The 9,446-nt window shown below is 42.2% G+C and overlaps 22 non-coding genes across 22 annotated transcripts; 7 read left to right on the forward strand and 15 right to left on the reverse strand.

The window, feature by feature from the left end:
* TRNAY-GUA (transfer RNA tyrosine (anticodon GUA)) lies at positions 1 to 86 on the reverse strand. The gene is given in 2 exon segments: positions 1 to 36; positions 50 to 86. It is a non-coding gene; the product is annotated as a tRNA-Tyr (tRNA).
* A 109-nt stretch (positions 87 to 195) lies between these two features.
* Positions 196 to 268, reverse strand: TRNAA-AGC (transfer RNA alanine (anticodon AGC)). The gene has a single exon. It is a non-coding gene; the product is annotated as a tRNA-Ala (tRNA).
* A 753-nt stretch (positions 269 to 1,021) lies between these two features.
* On the forward strand, positions 1,022 to 1,095 carry TRNAN-GUU (transfer RNA asparagine (anticodon GUU)). Its single transcript has one exon. It is a non-coding gene; the product is annotated as a tRNA-Asn (tRNA).
* Positions 1,096 to 1,322: 227 nt separating this feature from the next.
* On the reverse strand, positions 1,323 to 1,408 carry TRNAY-GUA (transfer RNA tyrosine (anticodon GUA)). Its single transcript is given in 2 exon segments — positions 1,323 to 1,358; positions 1,372 to 1,408. It is a non-coding gene; the product is annotated as a tRNA-Tyr (tRNA).
* Positions 1,409 to 1,517: 109 nt separating this feature from the next.
* TRNAA-AGC (transfer RNA alanine (anticodon AGC)) lies at positions 1,518 to 1,590 on the reverse strand. The gene has a single exon. It is a non-coding gene; the product is annotated as a tRNA-Ala (tRNA).
* A 753-nt stretch (positions 1,591 to 2,343) lies between these two features.
* TRNAN-GUU (transfer RNA asparagine (anticodon GUU)) lies at positions 2,344 to 2,417 on the forward strand. Its single transcript has one exon. It is a non-coding gene; the product is annotated as a tRNA-Asn (tRNA).
* Positions 2,418 to 2,644: 227 nt separating this feature from the next.
* TRNAY-GUA (transfer RNA tyrosine (anticodon GUA)) lies at positions 2,645 to 2,730 on the reverse strand. The gene is given in 2 exon segments: positions 2,645 to 2,680; positions 2,694 to 2,730. It is a non-coding gene; the product is annotated as a tRNA-Tyr (tRNA).
* A 109-nt stretch (positions 2,731 to 2,839) lies between these two features.
* Positions 2,840 to 2,912, reverse strand: TRNAA-AGC (transfer RNA alanine (anticodon AGC)). The gene has a single exon. It is a non-coding gene; the product is annotated as a tRNA-Ala (tRNA).
* A 753-nt stretch (positions 2,913 to 3,665) lies between these two features.
* Positions 3,666 to 3,739, forward strand: TRNAN-GUU (transfer RNA asparagine (anticodon GUU)). The gene has a single exon. It is a non-coding gene; the product is annotated as a tRNA-Asn (tRNA).
* Positions 3,740 to 3,966: 227 nt separating this feature from the next.
* Positions 3,967 to 4,052, reverse strand: TRNAY-GUA (transfer RNA tyrosine (anticodon GUA)). Its single transcript is given in 2 exon segments — positions 3,967 to 4,002; positions 4,016 to 4,052. It is a non-coding gene; the product is annotated as a tRNA-Tyr (tRNA).
* A 109-nt stretch (positions 4,053 to 4,161) lies between these two features.
* Positions 4,162 to 4,234, reverse strand: TRNAA-AGC (transfer RNA alanine (anticodon AGC)). Its single transcript has one exon. It is a non-coding gene; the product is annotated as a tRNA-Ala (tRNA).
* A 753-nt stretch (positions 4,235 to 4,987) lies between these two features.
* TRNAN-GUU (transfer RNA asparagine (anticodon GUU)) lies at positions 4,988 to 5,061 on the forward strand. The gene has a single exon. It is a non-coding gene; the product is annotated as a tRNA-Asn (tRNA).
* Positions 5,062 to 5,288: 227 nt separating this feature from the next.
* TRNAY-GUA (transfer RNA tyrosine (anticodon GUA)) lies at positions 5,289 to 5,374 on the reverse strand. Its single transcript is given in 2 exon segments — positions 5,289 to 5,324; positions 5,338 to 5,374. It is a non-coding gene; the product is annotated as a tRNA-Tyr (tRNA).
* A 109-nt stretch (positions 5,375 to 5,483) lies between these two features.
* On the reverse strand, positions 5,484 to 5,556 carry TRNAA-AGC (transfer RNA alanine (anticodon AGC)). The gene has a single exon. It is a non-coding gene; the product is annotated as a tRNA-Ala (tRNA).
* A 753-nt stretch (positions 5,557 to 6,309) lies between these two features.
* Positions 6,310 to 6,383, forward strand: TRNAN-GUU (transfer RNA asparagine (anticodon GUU)). The gene has a single exon. It is a non-coding gene; the product is annotated as a tRNA-Asn (tRNA).
* A 227-nt stretch (positions 6,384 to 6,610) lies between these two features.
* TRNAY-GUA (transfer RNA tyrosine (anticodon GUA)) lies at positions 6,611 to 6,696 on the reverse strand. Its single transcript is given in 2 exon segments — positions 6,611 to 6,646; positions 6,660 to 6,696. It is a non-coding gene; the product is annotated as a tRNA-Tyr (tRNA).
* A 109-nt stretch (positions 6,697 to 6,805) lies between these two features.
* On the reverse strand, positions 6,806 to 6,878 carry TRNAA-AGC (transfer RNA alanine (anticodon AGC)). Its single transcript has one exon. It is a non-coding gene; the product is annotated as a tRNA-Ala (tRNA).
* Positions 6,879 to 7,631: 753 nt separating this feature from the next.
* Positions 7,632 to 7,705, forward strand: TRNAN-GUU (transfer RNA asparagine (anticodon GUU)). Its single transcript has one exon. It is a non-coding gene; the product is annotated as a tRNA-Asn (tRNA).
* A 227-nt stretch (positions 7,706 to 7,932) lies between these two features.
* TRNAY-GUA (transfer RNA tyrosine (anticodon GUA)) lies at positions 7,933 to 8,018 on the reverse strand. Its single transcript is given in 2 exon segments — positions 7,933 to 7,968; positions 7,982 to 8,018. It is a non-coding gene; the product is annotated as a tRNA-Tyr (tRNA).
* A 109-nt stretch (positions 8,019 to 8,127) lies between these two features.
* On the reverse strand, positions 8,128 to 8,200 carry TRNAA-AGC (transfer RNA alanine (anticodon AGC)). The gene has a single exon. It is a non-coding gene; the product is annotated as a tRNA-Ala (tRNA).
* Positions 8,201 to 8,953: 753 nt separating this feature from the next.
* Positions 8,954 to 9,027, forward strand: TRNAN-GUU (transfer RNA asparagine (anticodon GUU)). Its single transcript has one exon. It is a non-coding gene; the product is annotated as a tRNA-Asn (tRNA).
* Positions 9,028 to 9,254: 227 nt separating this feature from the next.
* Positions 9,255 to 9,340, reverse strand: TRNAY-GUA (transfer RNA tyrosine (anticodon GUA)). The gene is given in 2 exon segments: positions 9,255 to 9,290; positions 9,304 to 9,340. It is a non-coding gene; the product is annotated as a tRNA-Tyr (tRNA).
* Between the last annotated feature and the right edge of the window lie 106 nt (positions 9,341 to 9,446).

The raw sequence follows: 9,446 nt of genomic DNA on the forward strand, positions 1-9,446 counted from the left end.
TCCTTCGAGCCGGAATTGAACCAGCAACCTAAGGATTGCTAATTTACAACTACAGTCCTCCGCTCTACCAGCTGAGCTATCGAAGGCTTGTTTGGCCTATGGAGGAAAGCCTCCTAGGTCTAGCTGTGGGAGCCATGAGCAGTTTGCAAAAGAATCATCGCTCTACCAACTGAAAAAAACAATAAATGATAAATTTGGAGAATGCGGGCATCGATCCCGCTACCTCTCGCATGCTAAGCGAGCGCTCTACCACTTGAGCTAATCCCCCATGCTTGATGACCTCGTTTTTAGTTTCTTGCCACAACACATAACAATTTTCATATGCTGTGACACGTGCCATTGCATCCTCTTTCGTTTTTTTTTTTTTTTTTTTGTTTTTTTTTAAGTGCGGATTACTTTTTGCCAAAGTTGAAGACCATAAGTGGAATTCATAAGGTGAATGTTGGCTTACAAATATGGGCAAGCAACTTTCTAGCAAACCTTTTCTACGTATATGGAAAACCAAATTGAAGGGAGTGAAATAAACCTAAATAGTTTGTAGAAGGAAGTTGTAATGTAGCACAATCCCATGCAGAAGCTTTAGACTTTTTTAGTTTGGTTTAATTTTTGAGCTCATTTTTATTTTTTGAGCTCATTTTTATTCTTTTAGCCGAAACGCGCTTGCTTTGACTGAAGCATTTTGGCAAAATGTAAAGGTGAATTCTATAAAAAAAAGCAATAACTTAGCAGAGGATGGTTTCGATCCATCGACCTCTGGGTTATGGGCCCAGCACGCTTCCGCTGCGCCACTCTGCTGCTGGTTACAGGTGATAAGAGGAGAACCTAATTACTGTCTGACTTCAGGTCCATGCGATGGAATTCATCAGTAAGAGCTTATTTGTGGGCTATTAGAGTATTCCTAGGGTTCTGCAATTGTTTCTTTGTTTCTATAGCTTTCTTTTATCATGTTATTCTTGCAAATCATCTGCGTAAATTGTGTTTGACCTGGCTGAGGCTGTCAGAAAATCAAGTAGAGGCTTGTGTCTCTGTGGCGCAATCGGTTAGCGCGTTCGGCTGTTAACCGAAAGGTTGGTGGTTCAAGCTCACCCAGGGACGTTGGTGTCTTTTGCTTGGGTATCATGCTACGGTTGAAGAACGTTCCTCTTTGGCCCACAGCAGGTCCCGCAAGTAAAGGCTATGTTGCTGCCACCTACGTTTTGAAAACCCAAGGTGCAACGGAGGAAAGTTTCCTGGACTAGATTTTTTTTATAGTCGTACAGAAGGAGCATAGCAGTGGTGTGTTTGCCAGTAGGTACAAAACATAAGATAGGACGAAGAAAATGTCCTTCGAGCCGGAATTGAACCAGCGACCTAAGGATTGCTAATTTACAACTACAGTCCTCCGCTCTACCAGCTGAGCTATCGAAGGCTTGTTTGGCCTATGGAGGAAAGCCTCCTAGGTCTAGCTGTGGGAGCCATGAGCAGTTTGCAAAAGAATCATCGCTCTACCAACTGAAAAAAACAATAAATGATAAATTTGGAGAATGCGGGCATCGATCCCGCTACCTCTCGCATGCTAAGCGAGCGCTCTACCACTTGAGCTAATCCCCCATGCCTGATGACCTTGTTTTTAGTTTCTTGCCACAACACATAACAATTTTCATATGCTGTGACACGTGCCATTGCATCCTCTTTCGTTTTTTTTTTTTTTTTTTTGTTTTTTTTTAAGTGCGGATTACTTTTTGCCAAAGTTGAAGACCATAAGTGGAATTCATAAGGTGAATGTTGGCTTACAAATATGGGCAAGCAACTTTCTAGCAAACCTTTTCTACGTATATGGAAAACCAAATTGAAGGGAGTGAAATAAACCTAAATAGTTTGTAGAAGGAAGTTGTAATGTAGCACAATCCCATGCAGAAGCTTTAGACTTTTTTAGTTTGGTTTAATTTTTGAGCTCATTTTTATTTTTTGAGCTCATTTTTATTCTTTTAGCCGAAACGCGCTTGCTTTGACTGAAGCATTTTGGCAAAATGTAAAGGTGAATTCTATAAAAAAAAGCAATAACTTAGCAGAGGATGGTTTCGATCCATCGACCTCTGGGTTATGGGCCCAGCACGCTTCCGCTGCGCCACTCTGCTGCTGGTTACAGGTGATAAGAGGAGAACCTAATTACTGTCTGACTTCAGGTCCATGCGATGGAATTCATCAGTAAGAGCTTATTTGTGGGCTATTAGAGTATTCCTAGGGTTCTGCAATTGTTTCTTTGTTTCTATAGCTTTCTTTTATCATGTTATTCTTGCAAATCATCTGCGTAAATTGTGTTTGACCTGGCTGAGGCTGTCAGAAAATCAAGTAGAGGCTTGTGTCTCTGTGGCGCAATCGGTTAGCGCGTTCGGCTGTTAACCGAAAGGTTGGTGGTTCAAGCCCACCCAGGGACGTTGGTGTCTTTTGCTTGGGTATCATGCTACGGTTGAAGAACGTTCCTCTTTGGCCCACAGCAGGTCCCGCAAGTAAAGGCTATGTTGCTGCCACCTACGTTTTGAAAACCCAAGGTGCAACAGAGGAAAGTTTCCTGGACTAGATTTTTTTTATAGTCGTACAGAAGGAGCATAGCAGTGGTGTGTTTGCCAGTAGGTACAAAACATAAGATAGGACGAAGAAAATGTCCTTCGAGCCGGAATTGAACCAGCAACCTAAGGATTGCTAATTTACAACTACAGTCCTCCGCTCTACCAGCTGAGCTATCGAAGGCTTGTTTGGCCTATGGAGGAAAGCCTCCTAGGTCTAGCTGTGGGAGCCATGAGCAGTTTGCAAAAGAATCATCGCTCTACCAACTGAAAAAAACAATAAATGATAAATTTGGAGAATGCGGGCATCGATCCCGCTACCTCTCGCATGCTAAGCGAGCGCTCTACCACTTGAGCTAATCCCCCATGCTTGATGACCTCGTTTTTAGTTTCTTGCCACAACACATAACAATTTTCATATGCTGTGACACGTGCCATTGCATCCTCTTTCGTTTTTTTTTTTTTTTTTTTGTTTTTTTTTAAGTGCGGATTACTTTTTGCCAAAGTTGAAGACCATAAGTGGAATTCATAAGGTGAATGTTGGCTTACAAATATGGGCAAGCAACTTTCTAGCAAACCTTTTCTACGTATATGGAAAACCAAATTGAAGGGAGTGAAATAAACCTAAATAGTTTGTAGAAGGAAGTTGTAATGTAGCACAATCCCATGCAGAAGCTTTAGACTTTTTTAGTTTGGTTTAATTTTTGAGCTCATTTTTATTTTTTGAGCTCATTTTTATTCTTTTAGCCGAAACGCGCTTGCTTTGACTGAAGCATTTTGGCAAAATGTAAAGGTGAATTCTATAAAAAAAAGCAATAACTTAGCAGAGGATGGTTTCGATCCATCGACCTCTGGGTTATGGGCCCAGCACGCTTCCGCTGCGCCACTCTGCTGCTGGTTACAGGTGATAAGAGGAGAACCTAATTACTGTCTGACTTCAGGTCCATGCGATGGAATTCATCAGTAAGAGCTTATTTGTGGGCTATTAGAGTATTCCTAGGGTTCTGCAATTGTTTCTTTGTTTCTATAGCTTTCTTTTATCATGTTATTCTTGCAAATCATCTGCGTAAATTGTGTTTGACCTGGCTGAGGCTGTCAGAAAATCAAGTAGAGGCTTGTGTCTCTGTGGCGCAATCGGTTAGCGCGTTCGGCTGTTAACCGAAAGGTTGGTGGTTCAAGCTCACCCAGGGACGTTGGTGTCTTTTGCTTGGGTATCATGCTACGGTTGAAGAACGTTCCTCTTTGGCCCACAGCAGGTCCCGCAAGTAAAGGCTATGTTGCTGCCACCTACGTTTTGAAAACCCAAGGTGCAACGGAGGAAAGTTTCCTGGACTAGATTTTTTTTATAGTCGTACAGAAGGAGCATAGCAGTGGTGTGTTTGCCAGTAGGTACAAAACATAAGATAGGACGAAGAAAATGTCCTTCGAGCCGGAATTGAACCAGCGACCTAAGGATTGCTAATTTACAACTACAGTCCTCCGCTCTACCAGCTGAGCTATCGAAGGCTTGTTTGGCCTATGGAGGAAAGCCTCCTAGGTCTAGCTGTGGGAGCCATGAGCAGTTTGCAAAAGAATCATCGCTCTACCAACTGAAAAAAACAATAAATGATAAATTTGGAGAATGCGGGCATCGATCCCGCTACCTCTCGCATGCTAAGCGAGCGCTCTACCACTTGAGCTAATCCCCCATGCCTGATGACCTTGTTTTTAGTTTCTTGCCACAACACATAACAATTTTCATATGCTGTGACACGTGCCATTGCATCCTCTTTCGTTTTTTTTTTTTTTTTTTTGTTTTTTTTTAAGTGCGGATTACTTTTTGCCAAAGTTGAAGACCATAAGTGGAATTCATAAGGTGAATGTTGGCTTACAAATATGGGCAAGCAACTTTCTAGCAAACCTTTTCTACGTATATGGAAAACCAAATTGAAGGGAGTGAAATAAACCTAAATAGTTTGTAGAAGGAAGTTGTAATGTAGCACAATCCCATGCAGAAGCTTTAGACTTTTTTAGTTTGGTTTAATTTTTGAGCTCATTTTTATTTTTTGAGCTCATTTTTATTCTTTTAGCCGAAACGCGCTTGCTTTGACTGAAGCATTTTGGCAAAATGTAAAGGTGAATTCTATAAAAAAAAGCAATAACTTAGCAGAGGATGGTTTCGATCCATCGACCTCTGGGTTATGGGCCCAGCACGCTTCCGCTGCGCCACTCTGCTGCTGGTTACAGGTGATAAGAGGAGAACCTAATTACTGTCTGACTTCAGGTCCATGCGATGGAATTCATCAGTAAGAGCTTATTTGTGGGCTATTAGAGTATTCCTAGGGTTCTGCAATTGTTTCTTTGTTTCTATAGCTTTCTTTTATCATGTTATTCTTGCAAATCATCTGCGTAAATTGTGTTTGACCTGGCTGAGGCTGTCAGAAAATCAAGTAGAGGCTTGTGTCTCTGTGGCGCAATCGGTTAGCGCGTTCGGCTGTTAACCGAAAGGTTGGTGGTTCAAGCCCACCCAGGGACGTTGGTGTCTTTTGCTTGGGTATCATGCTACGGTTGAAGAACGTTCCTCTTTGGCCCACAGCAGGTCCCGCAAGTAAAGGCTATGTTGCTGCCACCTACGTTTTGAAAACCCAAGGTGCAACAGAGGAAAGTTTCCTGGACTAGATTTTTTTTATAGTCGTACAGAAGGAGCATAGCAGTGGTGTGTTTGCCAGTAGGTACAAAACATAAGATAGGACGAAGAAAATGTCCTTCGAGCCGGAATTGAACCAGCAACCTAAGGATTGCTAATTTACAACTACAGTCCTCCGCTCTACCAGCTGAGCTATCGAAGGCTTGTTTGGCCTATGGAGGAAAGCCTCCTAGGTCTAGCTGTGGGAGCCATGAGCAGTTTGCAAAAGAATCATCGCTCTACCAACTGAAAAAAACAATAAATGATAAATTTGGAGAATGCGGGCATCGATCCCGCTACCTCTCGCATGCTAAGCGAGCGCTCTACCACTTGAGCTAATCCCCCATGCTTGATGACCTCGTTTTTAGTTTCTTGCCACAACACATAACAATTTTCATATGCTGTGACACGTGCCATTGCATCCTCTTTCGTTTTTTTTTTTTTTTTTTTGTTTTTTTTTAAGTGCGGATTACTTTTTGCCAAAGTTGAAGACCATAAGTGGAATTCATAAGGTGAATGTTGGCTTACAAATATGGGCAAGCAACTTTCTAGCAAACCTTTTCTACGTATATGGAAAACCAAATTGAAGGGAGTGAAATAAACCTAAATAGTTTGTAGAAGGAAGTTGTAATGTAGCACAATCCCATGCAGAAGCTTTAGACTTTTTTAGTTTGGTTTAATTTTTGAGCTCATTTTTATTTTTTGAGCTCATTTTTATTCTTTTAGCCGAAACGCGCTTGCTTTGACTGAAGCATTTTGGCAAAATGTAAAGGTGAATTCTATAAAAAAAAGCAATAACTTAGCAGAGGATGGTTTCAATCCATCGACCTCTGGGTTATGGGCCCAGCACGCTTCCGCTGCGCCACTCTGCTGCTGGTTGCAGGTGATAAGAGGAGAACCTAATTACTGTCTGACTTCAGGTCCATGCGATGGAATTCATCAGTAAGAGCTTATTTGTGGGCTATTAGAGTATTCCTAGGGTTCTGCAATTGTTTCTTTGTTTCTATAGCTTTCTTTTATCATGTTATTCTTGCAAATCATCTGCGTAAATTGTGTTTGACCTGGCTGAGGCTGTCAGAAAATCAAGTAGAGGCTTGTGTCTCTGTGGCGCAATCGGTTAGCGCGTTCGGCTGTTAACCGAAAGGTTGGTGGTTCAAGCCCACCCAGGGACGTTGGTGTCTTTTGCTTGGGTATCATGCTACGGTTGAAGAACGTTCCTCTTTGGCCCACAGCAGGTCCCGCAAGTAAAGGCTATGTTGCTGCCACCTACGTTTTGAAAACCCAAGGTGCAACGGAGGAAAGTTTCCTGGACTAGATTTTTTTTATAGTCGTACAGAAGGAGCATAGCAGTGGTGTGTTTGCCAGTAGGTACAAAACATAAGATAGGACGAAGAAAATGTCCTTCGAGCCGGAATTGAACCAGCAACCTAAGGATTGCTAATTTACAACTACAGTCCTCCGCTCTACCAGCTGAGCTATCGAAGGCTTGTTTGGCCTATGGAGGAAAGCCTCCTAGGTCTAGCTGTGGGAGCCATGAGCAGTTTGCAAAAGAATCATCGCTCTACCAACTGAAAAAAACAATAAATGATAAATTTGGAGAATGCGGGCATCGATCCCGCTACCTCTCGCATGCTAAGCGAGCGCTCTACCACTTGAGCTAATCCCCCATGCTTGATGACCTCGTTTTTAGTTTCTTGCCACAACACATAACAATTTTCATATGCTGTGACACGTGCCATTGCATCCTCTTTCGTTTTTTTTTTTTTTTTTTTGTTTTTTTTTAAGTGCGGATTACTTTTTGCCAAAGTTGAAGACCATAAGTGGAATTCATAAGGTGAATGTTGGCTTACAAATATGGGCAAGCAACTTTCTAGCAAACCTTTTCTACGTATATGGAAAACCAAATTGAAGGGAGTGAAATAAACCTAAATAGTTTGTAGAAGGAAGTTGTAATGTAGCACAATCCCATGCAGAAGCTTTAGACTTTTTTAGTTTGGTTTAATTTTTGAGCTCATTTTTATTTTTTGAGCTCATTTTTATTCTTTTAGCCGAAACGCGCTTGCTTTGACTGAAGCATTTTGGCAAAATGTAAAGGTGAATTCTATAAAAAAAAGCAATAACTTAGCAGAGGATGGTTTCGATCCATCGACCTCTGGGTTATGGGCCCAGCACGCTTCCGCTGCGCCACTCTGCTGCTGGTTACAGGTGATAAGAGGAGAACCTAATTACTGTCTGACTTCAGGTCCATGCGATGGAATTCATCAGTAAGAGCTTATTTGTGGGCTATTAGAGTATTCCTAGGGTTCTGCAATTGTTTCTTTGTTTCTATAGCTTTCTTTTATCATGTTATTCTTGCAAATCATCTGCGTAAATTGTGTTTGACCTGGCTGAGGCTGTCAGAAAATCAAGTAGAGGCTTGTGTCTCTGTGGCGCAATCGGTTAGCGCGTTCGGCTGTTAACCGAAAGGTTGGTGGTTCAAGCCCACCCAGGGACGTTGGTGTCTTTTGCTTGGGTATCATGCTACGGTTGAAGAACGTTCCTCTTTGGCCCACAGCAGGTCCCGCAAGTAAAGGCTATGTTGCTGCCACCTACGTTTTGAAAACCCAAGGTGCAACGGAGGAAAGTTTCCTGGACTAGATTTTTTTTATAGTCGTACAGAAGGAGCATAGCACTGGTGTGTTTGCCAGTAGGTACAAAACATAAGATAGGATGAAGAAAATGTCCTTCGAGCCGGAATTGAACCAGCGACCTAAGGATTGCTAATTTACAACTACAGTCCTCCGCTCTACCAGCTGAGCTATCGAAGGCTTGTTTGGCCTATGGAGGAAAGCCTCCTAGGTCTAGCTGTGGGAGCCATGAGCAGTTTGCAAAAGAATCATCGCTCTACCAACTGAAAAAAACAATAAATGATAAATTTGGAGAATGCGGGCATCGATCCCGCTACCTCTCGCATGCTAAGCGAGCGCTCTACCACTTGAGCTAATCCCCCATGCCTGATGACCTCGTTTTTAGTTTCTTGCCACAACACATAACAATTTTCATATGCTGTGACACGTGCCATTGCATCCTCTTTCGTTTTTTTTTTTTTTTTTTTGTTTTTTTTTAAGTGCGGATTACTTTTTGCCAAAGTTGAAGACCATAAGTGGAATTCATAAGGTGAATGTTGGCTTACAAATATGGGCAAGCAACTTTCTAGCAAACCTTTTCTACGTATATGGAAAACCAAATTGAAGGGAGTGAAATAAACCTAAATAGTTTGTAGAAGGAAGTTGTAATGTAGCACAATCCCATGCAGAAGCTTTAGACTTTTTTAGTTTGGTTTAATTTTTGAGCTCATTTTTATTTTTTGAGCTCATTTTTATTCTTTTAGCCGAAACGCGCTTGCTTTGACTGAAGCATTTTGGCAAAATGTAAAGGTGAATTCTATAAAAAAAAGCAATAACTTAGCAGAGGATGGTTTCGATCCATCGACCTCTGGGTTATGGGCCCAGCACGCTTCCGCTGCGCCACTCTGCTGCTGGTTACAGGTGATAAGAGGAGAACCTAATTACTGTCTGACTTCAGGTCCATGCGATGGAATTCATCAGTAAGAGCTTATTTGTGGGCTATTAGAGTATTCCTAGGGTTCTGCAATTGTTTCTTTGTTTCTATAGCTTTCTTTTATCATGTTATTCTTGCAAATCATCTGCGTAAATTGTGTTTGACCTGGCTGAGGCTGTCAGAAAATCAAGTAGAGGCTTGTGTCTCTGTGGCGCAATCGGTTAGCGCGTTCGGCTGTTAACCGAAAGGTTGGTGGTTCAAGCCCACCCAGGGACGTTGTTGTCTTTTGCTTGGGTATCATGCTACGGTTGAAGAACGTTCCTCTTTGGCCCACAGCAGGTCCCGCAAGTAAAGGCTATGTTGCTGCCACCTACGTTTTGAAAACCCAAGGTGCAACGGAGGAAAGTTTCCTGGACTAGATTTTTTTTATAGTCGTACAGAAGGAGCATAGCACTGGTGTGTTTGCCAGTAGGTACAAAACATAAGATAGGACGAAGAAAATGTCCTTCGAGCCGGAATTGAACCAGCGACCTAAGGATTGCTAATTTACAACTACAGTCCTCCGCTCTACCAGCTGAGCTATCGAAGGCTTGTTTGGCCTATGGAGGAAAGCCTCCTAGGTCTAGCTGTGGGAGCCATGAGCAGTTTGCAAAAGAATCATCGCTCTACCAACTGAAAAAAACAATAAATGATAA

This window comes from Phyllobates terribilis, unplaced genomic scaffold, assembly GCF_046119375.1.
Source record: "Phyllobates terribilis strain yellow unplaced genomic scaffold, ASM4611937v1 Scaffold_3__8_contigs__length_932513732, whole genome shotgun sequence".
NCBI classification, from domain to species: domain Eukaryota; kingdom Metazoa; phylum Chordata; class Amphibia; order Anura; family Dendrobatidae; genus Phyllobates; species Phyllobates terribilis.